General features: G+C 44.1%; 1 protein-coding gene across 8 annotated transcripts in view; it reads left to right on the forward strand.

Annotated features, from left to right (window-relative positions):
• LOC308554180 (zinc finger protein 75A-like) overlaps window positions 1–20086 on the forward strand; it is a 44660-nt gene extending 24574 nt beyond the window's left edge. For 7 of the 8 annotated variants that reach the window (XM_081131101.1, XM_081131103.1, XM_081131100.1 and 4 more), the window contains 3 exons: window positions 7157–7236; window positions 14803–16592; window positions 19375–20086. The gene's annotated coding sequence lies outside the window, so the exon portion shown is untranslated. Of the gene's footprint in view, window positions 1–7156; window positions 7303–14802; window positions 16593–19374 lie in introns of all 8 variants that reach the window. The other variant, XM_081131102.1, reaches the window with a different exon arrangement.
• Window positions 20087–20167: the final 81 nt, after the last annotated feature.

The following is a 20167-nucleotide window of genomic DNA, read 5'->3' on the forward strand; positions in this document are numbered from 1 at the left end:
TAGTCTTTTGTAACAAAAACAATAACATCCTTGTTTTATTGGATACCATTATTTCAGGGTGGTAGGATAATCAGTTTCAATAGTCTCATAGGGTAGAAATGAATTCTAATGTAAAGTTTCCCAAGACCAAATTGGATTTTCTTCCTCTCTTGTCATTGGACATCATGTGAGTTCCGTCTTGAGCTCTTTAGCTACTTTAGCTTTTGAATCCTATTAGCACAATTTTTCTGTGATGAAATCATACTTAGTTAACCACTAGGGAATCTACCAGGTCATTAATAATATGCCACTCATTGGTGGTGTTTGAGAAAGGAAAACATTTCTAATCGTATAAAAACAGGTTGGAATTTTTAGTCATGGAATGTGTATTAGATGTAAAGAAGAATTCTGTTCAATAACAAAGTAAACTGTATCCTTGTTTCCTTCCCTCACAAAGTCAATAGGATAAAACAGTCATAAAAATTAGCATTTTCCTGAGGCCTAAAGGAAAATTAATTGGAGTTTAGGGTGAACTTCTCAGGGTTTTTGCTTATTAATTTGCCGTTTGTTTTTGAGAACAAGGAGAGTTCTATTTGGGAGTTGGACTGTGTGATGCAGACAGGATTCTGTGGTTCATTGGGCATGGTGATCTGGGAATTCAGTCAGCATGAGACCAGGTTTCCAAAAAAATGTTTGAGGACTGATGCTGAGTGGTGGGCAAAAGTGGGCAAATCCACATCCATGTTGGTTGTCTTACACTGTAAACTTAAATTAAAGAGGCATGGTCTACCAGTATCTTTTCTCTAGCGCAGCATTTAGCAGTAGCTTTGGGAGAGCTTGATAGACTGCTGAACATCTCTGTAGGCTGTGTGGGTTTTCTTTTCCTTTTCATTGATTTTAGAGAAAGGTAGAGAGAAACATGGGCTTATTTTTCCACTTAGTCATGAATTCATTGGTTTATTCTTGCATGTGCCGTGACTGGGGATCAAACCCAAAACCTTGGTATATGAGGATAACGCTCTAACCAACCAAGCTACCCAGCCATGGCTCTGCTGTGGGTTTTTAAATAACTCATCCTTTATGTACCTTTACCTTTGACTCACATTTGTTCTTGTTAGAGCTTTTAGGTAGTATCAGGAAAAGGGCTAAATGATCTCTTTCAAATGTGTTATTTCATAAACGAAGAAGTTAGGGCTCACATATTCAGGGACTTGTTCTGTTCAAGACCCCATAGCTTGGGGGTCTGTTGGCTGTCGCTTAGCTTCATCAGTCAGGCCTGAAGGCAGGATTATCTCTGCAGAGCTAGCCTAGATGACATTGTATTATATCTATTTTTAGCTTATAAAACATTCCTGTTTCTTGATTTGTTACTGAAACACTCTGAAGTCTGTTTTCTCAATGAAATAGAGGAAATACTCACCTCAGGGTTTATCTGGGGATTATGGGGGTTGATGAAAAATAGGTACCTACCAGCCTGGCCAACAGTAGATGCTCATTCAGTGTGCGTTTTTTCCCCCTTTTCCCTGCTCCCCAGCGATATGTTGGGTGGACTGATTACATTAAAGGAGCAGATGTATTTGTGGCTCTTTTTCTTTTTTTTTAATTGATTTGGGAGAGAGAGAGATCTATTTGTTCCACTTATTTATGCATTCATTGGTTGATTTCTTGTATGTGCCCTGACCAGGGATCAAACCCACAACCTTGGCATATTGGGATGACACTCTAACAAACTGAGCTACCCAGGCAGGGTGCATTTGTGGCTCTTGCAGTTCCTTTCAGGAGCTGAGCCCTGGTAGTAAAGGTTATACTGGCTGGGTTTGGTCTGTGGCTTCAGTGCTTTTCTGTGTAAATCACCTGAGCTAATGGTCTGGCACTCTCAGTGGGAGTTTATTTTGTTCCCCAAGATGAACTATACCAAGTATTATTTTTTAATCAAGGCCAGCTCTGAATTTCTAGTCTGCATAGCTCTTACCTAACAGCCTTAGCCTTAGACTACTGGGATTCTGTCTTTTCTCCAGAGATACATGTGGATTTCTTCCTAGCACTGTTCATTCACTTAATTTGATGAGGACCTATTATGTGCCCAGGCAGACTGTTGTAGACCAAGGATATAGTAGAACAAAAGAGAAAAAAAATGCATAACCTCATGCAGTTTGTTTTACAGTGAACAGTAAAAAAGAGAATGGTTAATGCTTTTCTGCTCCTTGCAGTTCGACAGGGTCTTCAGGTCATTTTGTTCAGTGGGTTGTGAGCAGAAGCCTCACTTCTGAGCTCAAGCATTTATTTGTTGGTGGCAAGACTCTGTAGTGCTTTCCTTTCTTGCCTCAATCATGGAAGCACATATAGATAGGAACCACGAGATCAAACCAGTCTGGAATGCTGCATAACCCACATGGCAGGACAGCTGTCCTGGAGAGTCCCCAGATGCTTTGTGGGAATGAGGAATAAACTTTTGTGTTTAACCACTGAGACATTGGTGCTGTGTTTTTCTGCAGCATAACCTGGCCTGTTTCAAAAAGTTCAAGGTCTTAGTGGCCACAGTCATCTTCTTCCTGGTCTCCGTGGACTTGACCCTTGTCACCTGTGGCTATATTGGCAAAGCTAGCCAAGGAACTGTACAGCTAAAGACAGAGAGAAGCAAAGACTTTGGAACCTGAATTTCCAGGTGGTGGTGGTGGACTACTCTTTAGCACAGTCACCTTTGACTAAATCTAGCCTAAGAAGAGCTACTGTCTTAATCAGATGAAGTTCCTTATCTGTTTGTTTGTGTGTGTTTTTTAATCCTCGCTCAAGGATTTTTTTAATTGATTTTAGAGAGAAATATCCAGGTGAGAGAGAGAGAGAGAGATCAGTTGCCTCCCTTACACACCGGACCAGGGATCAAACCCACAACCTAGGTATTTGCTCTGACCAGGAATCAACCCGAAACCTGTGTGTGTGTGTGTGTGTGTGTGTGTGTGTGTGTGTGTGTGTGTGTGAGAGAGAGAGAGAGAGAGAGAGAGAGAGAGAGAGAGAGAGATATGATGCTCCAACCAACTGAGCCACCTGGCCAGGGTTCCTTATCCTGTTCTTATTCTTCAGCTTATGCTCCACACTCTCATCTAGTCTCAGGAGCAAAGACCTTAAAGGTGTACTGAAGAAGTTTCTAGCCCGGCTGGCGTGGCTCAGTGGTTGAACATCGACCTATGATCTGGGAGATCGAGGTTCGATTCCTGGTCAGGGCACATGCCCAAGTTGCGGGCTCGATCTCCAGTAGGGGGTGTGCAGGAAGCAGCCAATCGATGACTCTCTCATCATTGATGTTTCTATCTTTCTCTCCCTCCCTTTCCCTGAAATCAATAAAGATATATTTTTTAAAAAGAAAAAGTTTCTAGGTGGCTGAGACACATGACTAGGGCTACTGAAAAGCACTGTACCACCCCTGCTTCTTTTCACAGTCAGACTCTGCTAATCTTTCCTGTCACTGTAGCCATCTAGTTACATTACCCTCTGAATAGGGAGACAAGATACCCTAGAAAGTTCATGACACTTGAGCATTTTCTTGTACTGTGGTAGTCATTGGATCTCTCTAATACTCTGTTTCACCACCTGGCGTGTATGATGCAAGGATCAAAGTAGATAATGCATATGGGTGTGCTTAGATTAAATTGCTCAGTGTTATGCTTAATCAAAGATGGACTACATAGCCTGAGGAGGTGCATCAGTCTATTTCACATTTCACCTCCCTCCATTTATATCCTGATGGACTACTCGCCTTCATTGTGCAAGAAGAGCCTTCAGAAATGATTGAGGATTGAGGGGGGACAGAATAAAGGCAGAAATACCATGTAGAAATTTCCACTGTTCTTTCACACTGCACACCCCAATCCATTAGCTCCCTCTTGAATATATATCCAGAATACCGCAATCTAGAATAACACACATGAAAGTTAAGGAAAGTGTCATATCAAAAGGGAAATGATTGAAGATTGAATGTTGCAGTACATGTCCAAATGCAGCAGTTTTTAAAAGATGTCAGTATATTGAAACAAAAACTTGGAAGATATAGTAAATGGGCAAAGTTACAGATTAAGGTCCAGAAAGATCTATATGCTACTAATAATTTCCTCTGAGAGGGAGTGTAATTTTGAGGTTAGAGATGATGAGACTTTATTTTTAGATAGTGAGAATGTTTTGCGGTACCTATGCAATATTAGTAAGTTAACAGGATAAAACATTGGGTTAGAAACAAGTTTTAACCCAACTTTTTTTATATATATCTTTATTGATTTCAGAAAGAGGAAGGGAGAGGGAGAGAGAGAGATAGAAACATCAATGATGACAGACTTGGCATTGATTGGCTGCCTCCTGCACGCCCCTGACTGGAGATTGGGCCTGCAACCTGGGCAGGAATCAAACTGCGCGCGATGTCCTGGATCCTAGGTTGATGCTCATCTGCTGAGCCACGCCCAGCCAGGCAGTCCCACTTTTAACATTAGACACTTAAATTTTGTCTCAGGTTCCTTGTTGGGAAGATGAAAATAGTAATATTGAAAAAGGTAATAAGACTTGTGAGCATAAGTTAGTATGTACGTGTTTAGAACTATGACAAGCACAGAAGCATTACATTTATTTCATTATTATTGCATCTGTAGCTCAGTGTGAGCCCAACTAGGAATGGTATGAGGACCCATGCAAGTAACAGAAGTGGAAGCGTATTGCAAGCAGAACAGCAAGAAACCAGTAGGAGATATTAACAAACACCCAGACCTAGGGCTTCTGGTTCTCTGCAGCTGTTTTGGTCTCAGCTAGTGACACTTCGTGGATGCTTTCCCCTCATTGATGAGGAGTGCTTTCGATTAGAGGAAGGTGGTAACAGGTGGCGAAGGCAGCTCTTTACCATAGTGCTTCTGTGACCTGCATGTCTTTTTGGACTTCAGCATTGCGCATGCGTCTGGTTTTCTGGAAGCCCTGGCTTGCCCTGCGGCAGATTCTGATCTTCGGGTTTGGAAAAGATGGCCTGGCCCGAAATACGGAAATGGCTTTTACTGTCGGGGGCCGCCTCTTAAGGCTGTGGCTTGGACCTCTACTCAGCACTACTCCTCTAGTGACCAGGAGTGGAGTTGCGCTGGCACCTCCTTCCCCCCTCTCGGGTAGCCAGATAGCCTGGCATGTCAGCCCTGGTTCCCATCAGGGCCCTGCAGTTCAGGTGCCACGTGACAACTCCGTTGAAAAGCTCAGAGCCTCTTGCCCTTGAAGTTTACGCTAGTAAAATACTCATTCACTAAGGCCCTATTGTGTCCTTATGTGCCTTATGCTGAGTAGTGGGAACACAAAGAGAATTCAGGAATGCCCCTTACCCTCAGAGAGCCCCCAAACTGGTTGAATATATAAACCCACCAGAAACAAATTCTGGTATTAAGTGGCATGAGATAAGGCGCCCTGAGAATTACCCACAGGGCTGAGGAGTTAAAAGCATTAGGAGGCTTCAAGAAGGTGGTGCAGTTAGCAGTCCTCATCCTGTGGTTTTATTGCTTCCTTTGATGGTGCTGTCCTTGAGAACTTAAGATTTTTCCTTATTTCTACATTCCTTATTTCTTCTTCCCTGGTTGGGAGGGATGGAGACTAGCAGCCTTTTGTGTTCAATGTAAATGGAAAGAATGAACCCAGCCTTGGGGAGAGTATTCTAGGCATGAAAAGTTTAGTGGGAAAAGACACTAAGGCTGGAAAGCACAGAGCTTGTTCCAGGACCTGGGACCAATTCACCTGTGCTGGATTGTAGGATGTGTATAGGGTAATGGGCAATGAGACTGAGGGATAGGTTGAGGCTTACATGTCAGGGTGAGCCTGGCAAGCTTGAGATCTTGGCTTATTTCAGTGACAATAAAAGGTCTTGGAGGCTTTTGAGCAGAGTAGGTATACAATTGGACTAGATTTGTAGAAAGTCAAGAAGTCCATATCTGCTCTGTAGGAAGACCAGGTGGACAGATAGAAGACTATTGTACCAGCCTGATCTAGTGATACATCCCTAGACAAGCGGTTCTCAACTAGGGGCAGTTTTGCCCCTTGAAGACCTTTGGCAATGTCTGGAGTCAATTGTGTTGTCACCACTGGGGGTGCTAATGACATCTAGTGGGTGGAGGCCAGGGATGCAGCTAAATATTCAGCATGCACAGGACACACCCCCAGTCACCCACTCCCAACAAAGAACTGTCCAGCCCCAAATGTCATTAGTGCCCAGTTTAAGCAACCCTGCCCTAGAGTGAAAGTGGTAAAATTGACTAGAGAGTCTCAGAAACATCTCATCCATAGACCACTCTTAGTCTTCTTTGGTATTCTTTATAATGCTTAAGTATTTGATACACTGTCAGTCAGGTCTCATGACCCCAGTCTTGTATTTTTTCACCCACTCATTCACTTGCCAGATATTTAGCACTGGACACTATTTGAGATCCTGTGATTCAGCAGTGAGCAAATCAAATCCCCTGCTCTCCAAGAACCTTACTAGGGGATGATAGACATTAATCCTATAAATATATGTCATAACAAGACTGCCCTGGTAGTAGTAACACACAGTGTAAGGTCTCTGCTCTGAGGTTTCACATAAATTGTTAGCCAAAAAGGATTGTTGAGAGTAAGAGACAAGTAAGTAAAGGATTTCAAATTTATTTGACCCTTGTTAAAATCCAGTTCTGCCCTGGCCAGGTAGCTCAGGTGGTTAGTGTTGTCTCCATACTCCAAGGTTGCGGGTTCAATCCCTGGTCAGGGCACATACAAGCATCAACCAGTGAATGCATAAATAAATGGAACAACAAATCAATGTCTCTCTCCCTCCCTCTCTCCCCCTTTCTCCCAAATCAGTTTTTTAAAAATCCTGGTTTTTTACTCTAGTCACTGTGCAAGTCACTTAACCCATGATACCAGGTATAAATTGGGGCTACCAGGAAATCCGGACTTAAGTTGCAATTCTCAGTAATCCCAAATTTATTAAAAAGTCCATAGGTGCTGCTAGAATGGCCAAGTGAATGAGGAATGTCTAAGCAGCTTCAGGAGCACAGCTTCCTGCAGAGTGCGGCAGCCACAACTTCAGAATTTTTCACGCTAACTACCCTACCACAGGGACTGATGAGGTTTCTTGGTAGTGTCCTATGTTTTCCACAAATAAAGAATGCTCAGTCTTTCTCTTATTTCTACCCAGAGGTCAAGCCAGGATGAGCAACTAGACTGCAAGGAGGCTGGAGCTGGTAACAGTGAACTCAAGGATTCAACCATGACGAAGTGAGCAATGAAATGGGCACTCTAGTTCAGGATTCCAGAAGTCCTGAGCTGTTATTAGACTGATTGGTAAGATAATTCCCTTACAGGAGAGGCATAGAAGAAGGGACAAGAGCAAAGAAAAGTGGAGTAAGAGGATTTCAGGAGCCCAGCTCTTGCTTTGGCTGAGGAACCACAATAGATGTGTGAAAAGGGTGACAATAGGCTTTGCCCTACATTTCTCTGGATTATAGTGAGAATATCTGATCCTGTCTATGGGAAGTGGTTGGGAATCATTGAAAAAAAGGACTGTGTCAACTGAAAAATTTGATCAATTAGTTTTAAAATGTTTCAATGAGGGAGGGAGGTAAAGAAACCTTATGAAGACCCCTAGTAGTTCATTTAGAGGGGGAAAACGTAGCTTTTTAATGAATATCTGAAGGGTTGAACCAAACCAAGAGGGTAATGGTGCACTACTAAAGAACTCTATAGACTTGGGGATGTTGCCTTTTGTGCAGCCTATTTCAAATTCATTCTCAGGTGGTGCAATATCAGGTAGTGTTAGGCAATGATACATAGACAGTAAGGTAACAGAGATCATAACTATAGGAAGCACCTACTACACATGGGGCTGGAAAAATACAAGAAAAAGTTTGTGTTTATCAGAACTTGGAAGCTTGGAAGAGAGGCCCTGCAGAGCTGGCATTCAGATCTTGAGGGGTTGGTGGCTAGGTGGTGCTGCCTGAATGGCACTTGTATTTTTTTTTTTCTAATCCTTACCCAAGGATGGAGATTTTATATATATATATATATATTTTTTTTTCTTTTCAGAGAGAGTGGAAGGAGAAAAAAGAGAGAAACATCGATGTGAGAGAGAGACACACATCAATTGGTTGTCTCTGGCATTCGCCCCAACCGGGCTGGGGATCGGATGGAGCCTGCAACTGATGTGCCCTTGGCCATATTCGAACCCGGGACACTTCAGTCTGCAGGTTGACTCTCTAACCACTGAGCCAAACTGGCTAGGGTGGCACTGGTATTTCTGGGGGTACAGTGAGGATGGTTCTAGAAGATAGTGTCTTTGTTCACTGCTTTATATCTAGCTCCTACTACAATACTTGGTACACTATAGACATTCAAGTGTTTCTTAAATAAACGTTCTCCAATTCTTACCTGTCTACGCCAGACCATCCAGAATAGCTCACAGGCAAGGGCTATGAGCTCTTGTACCTTGTTCCTTTTTCTGCCCAGCAGACTCAAGAATAAAGCAATTTGGCCTGGCTGGGTGTTGCTCAGCAGTTGAGCATTGACCTATGATCCAGGAGATCAAGGTTTGATTCCCAGTCAGGGCACATGCCCAGGTTGTGGGCTCAATCCCCAGCGGGGGGCATGCAGGAGGCAGCCGATCAATGACTCTCGTCATTGATGTTTCCATCTCTCTCTCCCTTTCCCTTCCTCTCTCTGAAATCAGTAAAAAAAGGATATATTTTAAAAAAGAATAAAGCAATTTGGAGGGTAGAGGCAACCTAAAACTGCAAGGAGGTCAACACTTGCATGTTTTCCCTGGCCACTGCAAACCCATGAGTGGGAGAACCCTAATACTGAGGCCTCATTGAGTATCTCCACTTCCTTAGCATTTTCATTGACTTTCACTAGCTCTGCTCATTTATCAAATCTAAGTTCTTCAAGCTCATATCCAAAGCCCACACTCACTCATCCCACAGGCTGTATCCTTTCCCTCCAAGAATCACCAATGAAGTCAGGCTGACCAAAACAGGTCACATTCAAGCCCAACTCTTTGCTTTTGCCCAGGATTTTGAAAGATGTTAATTTTTGCCTCTGCGCAGAGTATGTAAGTATGTGACTCTGGGAACTTGCCTGCATAGCTTGTCATAAGGAGTATGCTTAAGGACACTGTATGCAGGGAAATGTGGGGTGGTCCCAGAAAGGCTCAAACTAAGGAAACAAGTATATTCTTCTGTACTGCGGTTACTGCTTCTTTTCCCCCAAAATTTAGATCAGTGAGTTTTTTTGTCTTTAAGGTACAATGTATTCTTCTTTGCTCATATTGAGTTCCTCAAAAAAACTCAGAGACCATATACTTAGTTTTCTTTTTTAAAAAATTTATCTTTATTATTGAAAGTATCATAGATGTCCTCCTTCCCCCCCCCCCCCATCACCCCCTCCACCTGGCTGCTGCCCCTTCCCCAGGCTCACTTGCTTTTCAACATAGCTCAGCCAAGGTACTAACATCTTGCTTATAAGGGCCAAGAACTGTATACCATACCTATCTTTTACCACATTTTATCTATGGAGGTTTCACAGAAGCTGAAATATCTATGCCTTGTTCTGGATCAGTATGTTGTAATTTTGGTTCCTAGTGCTCATCACACTTACTTTGCCTTTCACCTGCAGTCACAGCCTCCTGCAGTTCCTACACTTTCCTTATGCCTATGATCTCCCTTCACTGTGACCTCAAACCCTTCCCATCAGATTCTTTTCCTCCTCTCCCTATTTCTTGCCCCTATTCCCTTTCTGCATGTCCTACTGCCCTGAAGCAGTTTCTACACTTCGATTCTCTTCAGGACCCTGGAGGCAGTCACATGAATGTGAAGTTTCTAACAGAAAATTACAACCACAGACAAAGGAAGTGGAGAAATGTCGTTATTTTCATCACAAATAGTAATGCTTATAAACTTGTTTAAACTCTATGAGAAAGGAAACCAAGAACTGGATTGGGGTGATGGTAAGATGAGAAATCTTACAAAATTAACCTAGATATTACACTTACTCTAAGCGTAAATTAGTTCGTTTAGATTTAGTATTATGTAATGGCCTAACCTAAACTTTCTTTCCTTTGTTCATGGATGCATTGCAGAATAGTGATCGGCCCTGAAGGTCACGGTAGTATATAACACTAGGTGCCTAGAGATCAGTTACAGGTCTAGAATAGATCTAGGCTGTTAAAATTCTAGATGTGCTCCCCCAGGAAGGGGTAGGATTTCTTCCCTGATGTGGCCCAGAAACAGTTCTCAGGCCCCTAACCACATATTCTTTGTTCAAAACAAGGATACCCTAGTTTCCAGGCAGGAATTATGGGTTTTATAGCCTTCTTCCCTTCAAAGAAAAATGGAAATCCACAGTGAGACAGGACTGTGAAGTTCTAAGCAAAAATAGAAAGAGGGCTCTGCATTCTTAGGCTAACTGCTATGCCTGGACATGGTTCTTGAGATCCAGTTGTCAAGTTTATTTCTAAGCCAGGGATTGGCTAATAGAACTCTCCACAGAAGAAGAAAGTTCTAAGAAACACATGTTGGCGGGGCCAGCATGGTTCAGCGGTTAAGCATCAACCTATAGTCCAGGTGATTGTGGTTCGATTCCCAGTCGGGGCACATGCCTGGATTCCGGGCTCATCCCCAGGAGGGTGTGTGCAGGAGGTGCCTGATCAGTGACTCTCTTATCATTGATGTTTCTATCTCTCCCTCTCCCTTCCACTCTCTGAAATCAATAAAGATATATTAAAAAAGAAACTCAACGAAAAAACACATGTTCACCCTAGCTGGTTTTGCTCAGTGGTTAGAGCGGTGGCCCATGGACTGAAGGGTCCTGTGTTTGATTCTGGACAAGGGCACATACCTCGGTTGCAGGCTCCATCCCTCGTCCACATCAGGGCACATGTGAGAAGCAACCAATTGATCTCTCTCTCTCTTGCTCTCATTCTTCCAATTTCTCTGAAAAGCAATGGAAAAAATATACTCAGGTGAGGATTAAAAATAATAATAATAAGAGACACATGTTGACCTAAGGAGTTGATGAGTCAGATTTTCTACAAACTCAGCACATCTCTTCCTTCCAGTGATGTATCACTTTTATGTGTATACCAATAGTGGATGAGGGGTGAGTTCTTAGTGAAGCTTTTCTCACACTGAAAACACTTGTATGGCTTTTTCCCAGTGTGGGTTTTCTGATGGGCACTAAAGTGGGAGTTGTTGAAGCTTTTCCCACACTGGGCACACTTGTACGGGCTCTCTACTGTGTGGACTCACTGGAGAGCACTAAACTGGGAACTGTTGTTGAATCTCTTCCCATAGACACTGTACTGATAAGGCTTGTTCCCAGTGTGGGTCCTCTGGTGGAGAGTGAGGCTGGAGCTCTGGTTGAAGGTTTTCCCACATCTCCCACAATGGTATGGTCTCTCCCCTGTGTGAGTCGTCAGGTGGGCAATGAGGTTAGAGTGCTCACTGAAGCCCTTCCCACATTCACTGCACTTGTGAGGCTTCTCTCCTGTGTGGATTCTCTCATGCTGAGCAAGATAAGAACCTTGGCTAAAGCTTTTCATACATTCACAGAGAATAGTATTCATTCCCCAGGCCAACATCACTTTCATTCTTTTATGTTCTGTTGACAAAAATCTAGATATCACACCTACTCAGACAGTTCATTACTTTGGTGACAGTAACATACCTGGCTTTGGCCTTCCAATTTCACAACTCAAAACAAAATCCCCTGGACTACCCAGATAACATAAGGTTTTAGGTACCACTTTTCCCCATATATAACCTTCACCTAGCCAAATGAATGGCTTTATGTTGGGTTCCGCTATAGGTTTTATCCCCGCATACTCCCACCAGCGAGGGAACAGGAACCATCTTCAGTTTATAGCTGGAAGGACAAGGCCCGTTGTGGGGAAGTGTTTGTTTAGATAATTAGTACCAAGGCACATGTACAGAAAGGCCCTCATCCAAGTGTCTCTGAGGCAGGACTCCCAATGTCCAGGACTGACTGCTTGCTGTCCATTTTTTGAATTGCAGGAGTCTTTTGTGTCCTCATATCCCATCTCTTTCTGCTTCCATTGGCCTTGGCTTGGCCCTTTGGTCTTAAATAGCCCTGTTTGCTAAGCTCCTAGGAGAACTAGGGGATCCCTGTGAGGCCAACAGAGGTTTCATCTCCGCCTGAGAGGCACAGGGCTGGGGGCTTGGCCTTGCCTGAATTGATAGTGACTGGCCAGGAGGCTTCTGAGCTATGTTTGACACTGCTCCAGAGCCCGGTGGAAATGTTCATAGACAATCTCAGCAACTTCTCAAATAGTTGACTACTCTGCTGATACACTTGGAATTTCTTGTAAAACCACAGCTCACTGTTAACAGACAGGAAAGTCCTGGTTTCATCATGGTCAAGAGTGTGCCTGCCACTTTCCCATCTGCCAAGTCCAGCTGTTTTGCATTGCCCTTTATTTTTCTTCTTCCCCCTTTGCTAGTGTTTCATGGGCTTTGACTCCAGTCCCACTTGTGGAACTCAGAAACTTTTCTTCACTCTGCAGCAGTGAATATGTGGGGTCCCTGTGTTTTCTCTGATTCAACCCAGAGATGACATTCAGACCATTAAGGGAAAACCCTGCATATAAAGAAACATGGAGGCCCAGCTGGGCGTGGCTCAGCGGTTGAGCATTGACCTAGGAACCAGGCGATCAGGGTTCGATTCCCGGTCAGGGCACATGCCGGGATCGTGGGCTCGATCAATGACTCATCATTGATGTTTCTATCTCTCTCTCTCTCCCTTTCCTTTCCTCTCTCTGAAATATATATATATATATATAAATGGAGGAGGTATCAAGGCCAAAGCCGGCTGCAGAGTATCTGTCTCTGAATCTGCTGGTCAGGGAGGCTTCTATGTAGTGGAGCAGCCTGGATGAGGCAGAGCTGATTTGAGGAATGAAGTGATCAGTCCTGAGACTGACAAAGGGCTCTTGGTGCCTCTTGAAGAGCCTGCACATAGAAGTGGACTGTCACAGTTGGGTTATTTTGTTAATTTCCCCTACCACTCAGGACATCACAGCTGTGTGTGAGCACATGTTCATTCATCTCTCACCTGTTCACTCCACAGTCTGTGCCTCACTACTGTCCCCTGCTGTGTTTCTTTTACTCTGTCTCTTCTCCCCCTCTTGCCATGGACCCCCACATTCTCTGTCCCCACTGCTTTCCGTCTCATGCCCCCTCCCTTATTCTTGTTCACTTCACACATGCTGTCCATCCCTGTCGTGAGACCTCTCCCTTGCTTTCCTTTTCTTTCAGCGTCTGTTTGTGTCCTTCCCTGTGTCTTCCTTTCTCTGTTTCTCTCTCTGGTCTCTCTTTCTCCGTATCTTCCTTTCTGTATGTCTCTTGCCTACTCTCAGTATTTTCCTTCTTTACCTAACATACTCCCCACTGCCTCTGTTTCCTTCCTTTTCAGGTTCTTTCGGGCTTTTTCTCTCTGTACAACTGAACACATCCACGCTGGACCTAGAGGGAATGCAGATCCTCACCTAGGAATACGTTCCTGTCCTTCTTCTGTTTAACACCCCTGTAGAGGGCCTTCTATACAGGTCCAAGGTGCATCCGTCCTTCTGATGGAGGGATACAGTTCTCTCCTCACACATGACTGGCCCTTGTAACGACACTGGGGTCTGCTGCTACTGATGAAATAGCAGTGCTCTAGCCTGGGGTGGGGCAGAGACAGGACGACAGTCATCAGGTTGGAAGCAAAGCAAGGCAAGGGAGGTTAGGCCTCTGAGGGCAGGATTGGGGTAGGTAAGCAGCCATGTGATGACGCCGGAGTAGACAATAAGAAAACCCAGGCCAAGCCCGATGGACCACATAAAAGTCTGTCTAACATCTCTGGGAAAGAATGACTTCTAGAGTGAGTCAGTACAAAGTGAAATGGGAACTTCAAGAGAGAAAAACCAACCGCAGCTCACCTGGGTCTCCGTGCTACAGAGAACAGCACCTGTCTCCTGGTCTTGAAGACCCTTCTGGAGATGGTTCCCGGCAGCCTGTGCAGTAAGCCAGGCTGGGGGAGAAACATCCACTATGAGAGGGCAGCTTCCACATGGCAGACACAGAGCAGGGGTTTGAGTGGCGTCCCTGGGCCAGCGCATCAGCAGCACGTGGGAACCTGTCACAGATGCGTATTCCAGGCCCCACCTCAGATCTACTGAACCCGAAAGTCCAGAAGTGATGCCTGGCAGTGTTTTAACAGCCCCCCCCCCCAGATGAGTCCAATGCACAAGTCTGAGGAAGACTTTCATAGCCAGTGGCCTCACGATGTTTAGAGGAGTTCATTTTACTACATTCTTCTTCCCATAATAGCTTTCTTTGTTTTTTTAAAGTTTTTTTTCTTTCATTCCAAAGAAATATGTATACGTTATAGAAAGAAAAATGTTAAGACAATAATGGTGGTGGTGGGCAGTATCTCATAGCCAAATACTAGAGATACCCAAATACTCTTAAAAATACCACAGAAACTCACCCTGGTGGTGTGGGTCAGTGGTTAGAGCGTCTGCCCATGCACCAAAGGGTTGTGGGTTTGATTCCTGGTCAAGAGTACATACCTGGGTTGCGGGTTTGATCCCCTGCCTGGTCAGGGTGCATGCCAGAGGAAGCCAGTCGATGTGTCATTTTAATATCGACGTTTCTCTCTTGCGCCCCCCCCCCCCCCCGCCCCCGTCCCTTTGACTCTCTCTAAAAATCAATGGAAAAATACCCTCAGGTGAGAATTAACAAACAAACAAAAAATACCACAGTAACTCAAGCCTTTCATTTTTATTTTTTCCAGACCAAGATAATATATTCTTTCCCAGATCCCACCTTCAGGAATTCTACAAAGAAAATGGTTCATTTTGATGACTTACTAATGCACCTTCAAAGGACATTCAGAGGTCTGTGACCTTGGGGAGGTTACAACACTTGGGATCTGAATGGCCTGTGGACACGGTGAGTAAAGGGAACAGACCTGGAACACAGTGAGCGCTTGCCCCTCTTTATTCAGATCCCAAAGCCTCAGAAATCACACACCAGAGAACATAGATGTTCCCAGAGATTAAAAGGAAATAAAATGCTAAATGGCAAAGTTTAAAAACATATTGATAGAGTACTTGCATCATTTAAAAAATACAAAAGCACCCTAGCCAGTTTGATTCATTGGCTAGAGCACTGGCCCTTGGACTGAAGGGTCCTGGGTTCGATTCCAGCCAAGGGCACATACCTGGGTTGCAGGCTCTAATCCCGAGGCGTGCAGGAGGCAACCAGTTGATGTGTCTCTGTCACATCGATGTTTTTTTTTCTCTCTCTCTCTCTCTCCCCCCCCCCACTCTCTCTGAAAAGCAATGGAAAAAATATCATCAGGTGAGGATTTAAAAAAAAAAAAAATACAAAAGCAAATAAACCTCTTAAACAATTATCCATTTCATCAACAGAAGCTTGCCAATTTAAACAGCATGAAGACACCATGTTTTCCTCCAGGATTTGAGTTATATAAAGATGAGCTAGCTTTTAAAACTTATTTAACAACCTGCAATGGCAGCTTTCAATTGAGCAGAAAAAGCAGCAGTGGGCTATCTAGAAATGTATGGAGCCAAAGTGCTTCATGGTAAGAGACTGATAAATATAGAGCCTTGATCTGTCCATGCAATGGAACATTAGTCAGCCCTAGAAAGGAATGAAGTAGTGATACATGCTGGAAACATGCTAAATGAAGAGGCCAGACACAAAACGTCACATATTACAGGATTCCATTTCTATTACAGATTCATCCAGAACAGGCAAATCCAGAGAGAGAGAATGAACAGCAACTGCCTAATGGTTCCAGCGTTTCCCTTTAGGGGAATAAAATGTTTGGAACGAGAGACGTAGTGACTGTATGACTGTGTTTTTATCCTCATCCAGGAGTGATTTTAGAGAGAGTGGAAGGAGAGGAGAGGGCGAGAGGAGAGAGAAACATCGATGTGACAGGGACACATCGATTGGCTGCTTCCCTCATGCACCCTGACTGGGGGCAGGGATGGGACCTGCAACCCAGGTATGTGCCCTTGACCTGGAAGTGAACTCACAACCCGCCGGTATGCAGGCCAACACTCTGACCACTAAGCCACACTGGCCAGGGCTGGATAACATTTGTAATGTATTCAATGCCACTGAATTGTTCACTTGAAAATGGCTAATTTTATGTTATGTGAATTTCACCTAAATTAAGAAAAATTTTCTTGAAATTTTTTTCTAAAAAAATTGAGACAAAAAAAATAGAGCTTCTGAAGGAAATTAAGCTGGATGGGGCAGGGGATTTATTTAATGTCTTTAAGTACATGAGGAACTGCCATGCAGAAGGGTCATGGTAGACATGCTCACCATAATACAACTAATTCCAAAATAATAGAATTAAATTGTAATTAAAGAGAATTTGGCTAACATGCAAAGGATTTCCACCCTGTTAATGTGCTTTTACAAACATCAACTAATTTGAAGTCTTGTTTTTTAGGTATATTTCAAAGGCATTTAATCTGGAACCCAGGGGCAAAGTCAAGCTCAGACCTGCACTTCCCATAGATGATTGTTCCTGCCCCACCTCAGGTGAGGGTGCAGGCTTCTGCTTACCTTCTGACTGTTCCTAGGTGGTCTTCACTGTGAGCTCTGTGACCCCTTCAAAGTCTGTTCCTCTAGATGAACTCCCTGTTTCAGATGGTATTTCAGGGATTCTTTGGCTGCCCACAAAGGGGCTGTCTCCTGGAGGAGCACTTTTAAGTCCTTCCCAGGATCCAGGACCTGAGAGCAGGCCCCATCATCTGTCATTACACATCGCTGCCTATGCTGGACTTTACAACCCCTAAAAGTCGCATTAGAAAAGGATGTGACATGGAAGCAGAACAGAAATATTCTCAGGGCCACTGTAAGAAAAAGAAAAAGAAAAAAAAAAAAGGATAGGATTTGGTCTTAGATGATTAAGATCATTTATATGAAAGCACCTTGTATAGAGCCTGCCACCAAAAGTGCTAAAGGTGGTATACTTTAGAAAGCTCCTGTGATCTCAACACTACTGCCGTTTCCTCTCCCCCCAAATCCACACATGATCAAGTGCAGACCCTTCCGCCTTCAAAAGATCTTTACATGGGTCCTCATTCTATCTCTGTACTCTCCAGCCTGTTCAAGGACACTATCCTGTCTGGACTGGACTACTGTCATCGCAGCTTAACTGTCTACCCTTCATCCTCTCTGCTGCTGGACCCTCTAATCCATTTGCCTCAACACAGAATCCAGTAGATCTTTTAAAAATGAAAGATCACATCCATCCCTGATAACACTCTTTAGTGGCTTTCTATTGCACACAGAATAAAACCCAAACTCCTCTTCACAGCCTGAAAGGCCCCGCATGACGTGGCCCCTCCCTTTCTCTCTCACTTTCTCTCATACCACTCTTCTTAATCCTGAAGCTCTAGTCACAAACCCTCCCTTCTTTTTCAAATGTGCAAAGCCCTCCCCCACCCAAGGCTCTTGGAGTGTGCTGTGCCCTGGGGCTGCAGTGCTCTCCTTTCAGCTCTTGGCACAACCAGCTCTTCCTCCCTCACGTCTTAGCTCAGCTGTCCCCTTGGAGGACATTGCCCCACTACCTGTCTCCCCCAGGTCATTCTCTATCAGATCACCTTGCTCATTCCTTCAAGCGCATATCTGAAAGTATCTTTATTCACTTGCATATTGTCTGTTTTCCCCATGGAATGCAGGAGTCAGCAGGCCAGGGGCCATGTCTATCTTGTTCACTGTAAAATCCCCAATATCTGGCATATCATTGGTACTTAAAAATCAAGTTTTTTCTTTTGTAGCCATCTTCATTCTTTAAATCCCAACTTTATACCTTGTCCTTAAAGTGCTTGAGAGGTACTGAGAGACAACTGGGTCTTGAGAAATGGTATCATCCTGTCACTTCTCACCTCCACTTGCTCTCCTCCACTTCACTGCCATGCTAGGTTTCAGATAGCTGTTTTAACCCTTACATTCCTGTACTGTTTTCATTCCTATTAAGAGTTAGGTTCTGGCCCCAGCTGTTATTGCTCAGTGGTTACAGCGTCAGCCTGTGCACCAAAGGGTTATGGGTTCAATTTCTGGTCAAGAGCATGTACCTGGGTTGCAAGTTGGATCCCCAGCACCGGTCAGGATGTATGCAGAAGGCAACCAATAGATGTGTCTCTCTCACATCGATATTTCTCCCCCCTTCCCTTCCACTCTCTCTAAAACACAATGGAAAAATATCCTCGGGTTAGGATTAACACCAACAAAAAAGAGTTTGTTTCTGAAATGGTGGGAAACAGCAAGGGAGAGATCATCACCAAGAGGAACTGGGACCAGGATGGTTATTAGTATATAGGGTTTCCCGCTCCATGTAGTTCACCTCTCCAAACTCAAACTTCATAAATGTGCTACTGCTCGCCCTTCTCCACTCCATTCTAATTATCATTAATAGTCCCAATCACATGGATTTTCAATTAACTTCTTTGATTTCTTACCTAATGCATTACCACCACCCTGCTCTTCCCTCTCCAAATTATGTCAAAACTACAAAGTTTCATTTATATCCCACCTTCTCACAGGGAAACACAAGCCCTTCTGTTCCAGCCACGCAAACTCAGCACCCAGTGAGCTGCTTCCTGCTTAGGCCACGGACCCACTTAGGCTATGGCATTCCTCTGATCCATACTCCGCCCTTACTCTATGCCTCTCCCAGACTTCTGACCCGGATTTCAGATGCTGTTTTCCGCCAAATCTCCCACAACCAAGGCCCTACTTTTACTTTTTCTCCCACTGAGCCTTTTACACTTTTTTTCTCCCCAAATTTACAAGATTGTTACACTAATCCGATCTCAGGCCCAGTCCCTACCTCCACATGAGGATATTTTATGAAATTTGTCACTGTCCTTTACTGACCAGTTAATCCAGGCAACAAGTACCAACTCTAATACAACTTTGTCTGGTGTACCACCCATGGCATTGTGCCTTCAAGGAACCTTCTAGCAAGAGAGATTAGATTAAATTTCCTGAATTCCTTAGTGAAGGATAGTTGTCCTTTCCCTAACCTTCTTTTGGAGAACTATTCTGAGTATTTTTACCACTTTAATTAAGGACTCTAGACATTCACTGAATATATGAATGTGTAAGTTATTTCAGCAAATGTGAAATTCTTCCCATAGACTAAGGGCATAGGACTACTCAAGCTAGCTACTACTTTGGTGGGTGGCAGAGTACTAGTGTGCATTTCTCAACTAAGCACCTCTCCAGTAACTAGATTCCTGTGCTCCTCACCCCAACTTCATATAATCAAAACCACAGAAAAGGTTCTGACTCCCTTTTCTCACCTGTTGCCCAGGTACTCTGTACATCCTCAGTCAGAGCCACGGCTTCCTCATCATTTTCTGGACACTGCTTCACCCAGGTCTGGATCTCCTTGGGCAAGATTGTGAGAAACTGCTCCAAAACCAGCAGCTCCAGGATTTGCTCTTTGAGTGTGTCTTAGGCCACAGCCACTGACAACAGTTTCCAGAGTGTGTTAAAAGCTTCATGGGGGCCAGCTACCTCCTGGTAGCAAAACCGCCTGAAGCACTGGCGGGAAGCAACAAGGTCAAGGCTGTTGTGAAGGGCTGATTTCTGTCTCTGCGTGGAGTCCTTGCTTGGGGATGGCCTTGCCTGAGGACTCCGTTGCAGCCATCCTTTGCCTCATGAACTGGCTCGCTGGTTGCCACTTCCACCATGGGGCTCAGATTCCATCTCTTCACATCTTTGGGAAGTGGTTCTCCTGGATACCACAAAAGGAATCAGAGACATGACAGTGACATAGATGAGCAGAATCATAATTGAAAGGGGCCTCCCCGGCCGGATAGCTCAGTTGGTTAGAGCGTCATCCTGATACACCAAGGTTGCATGTTTGATCCCTGTAGGAGACATACAAGAATCAACCAATAAATGTATAAGTGGAACAACAAATCGATGTTTCTCTATGCCCATGCCTCTCTCTCTAAAAATCAATAAAACAAAAATTGAAAAAAAGAAAAAGGGCTCAATAAAGAGAGAATGGAAAAATACAGCATAAAACTGTCTCATATTCCTTCCCTCTGCTTCTTGTGATTTCTCTCCGTTTCCTTTATTCCCTCCACCTCTAAGCC

This window comes from Miniopterus schreibersii, assembly GCF_964146895.1.
Source record: "Miniopterus schreibersii genome assembly, chromosome: 3".
Classification (NCBI taxonomy): domain Eukaryota; kingdom Metazoa; phylum Chordata; class Mammalia; order Chiroptera; family Miniopteridae; genus Miniopterus; species Miniopterus schreibersii.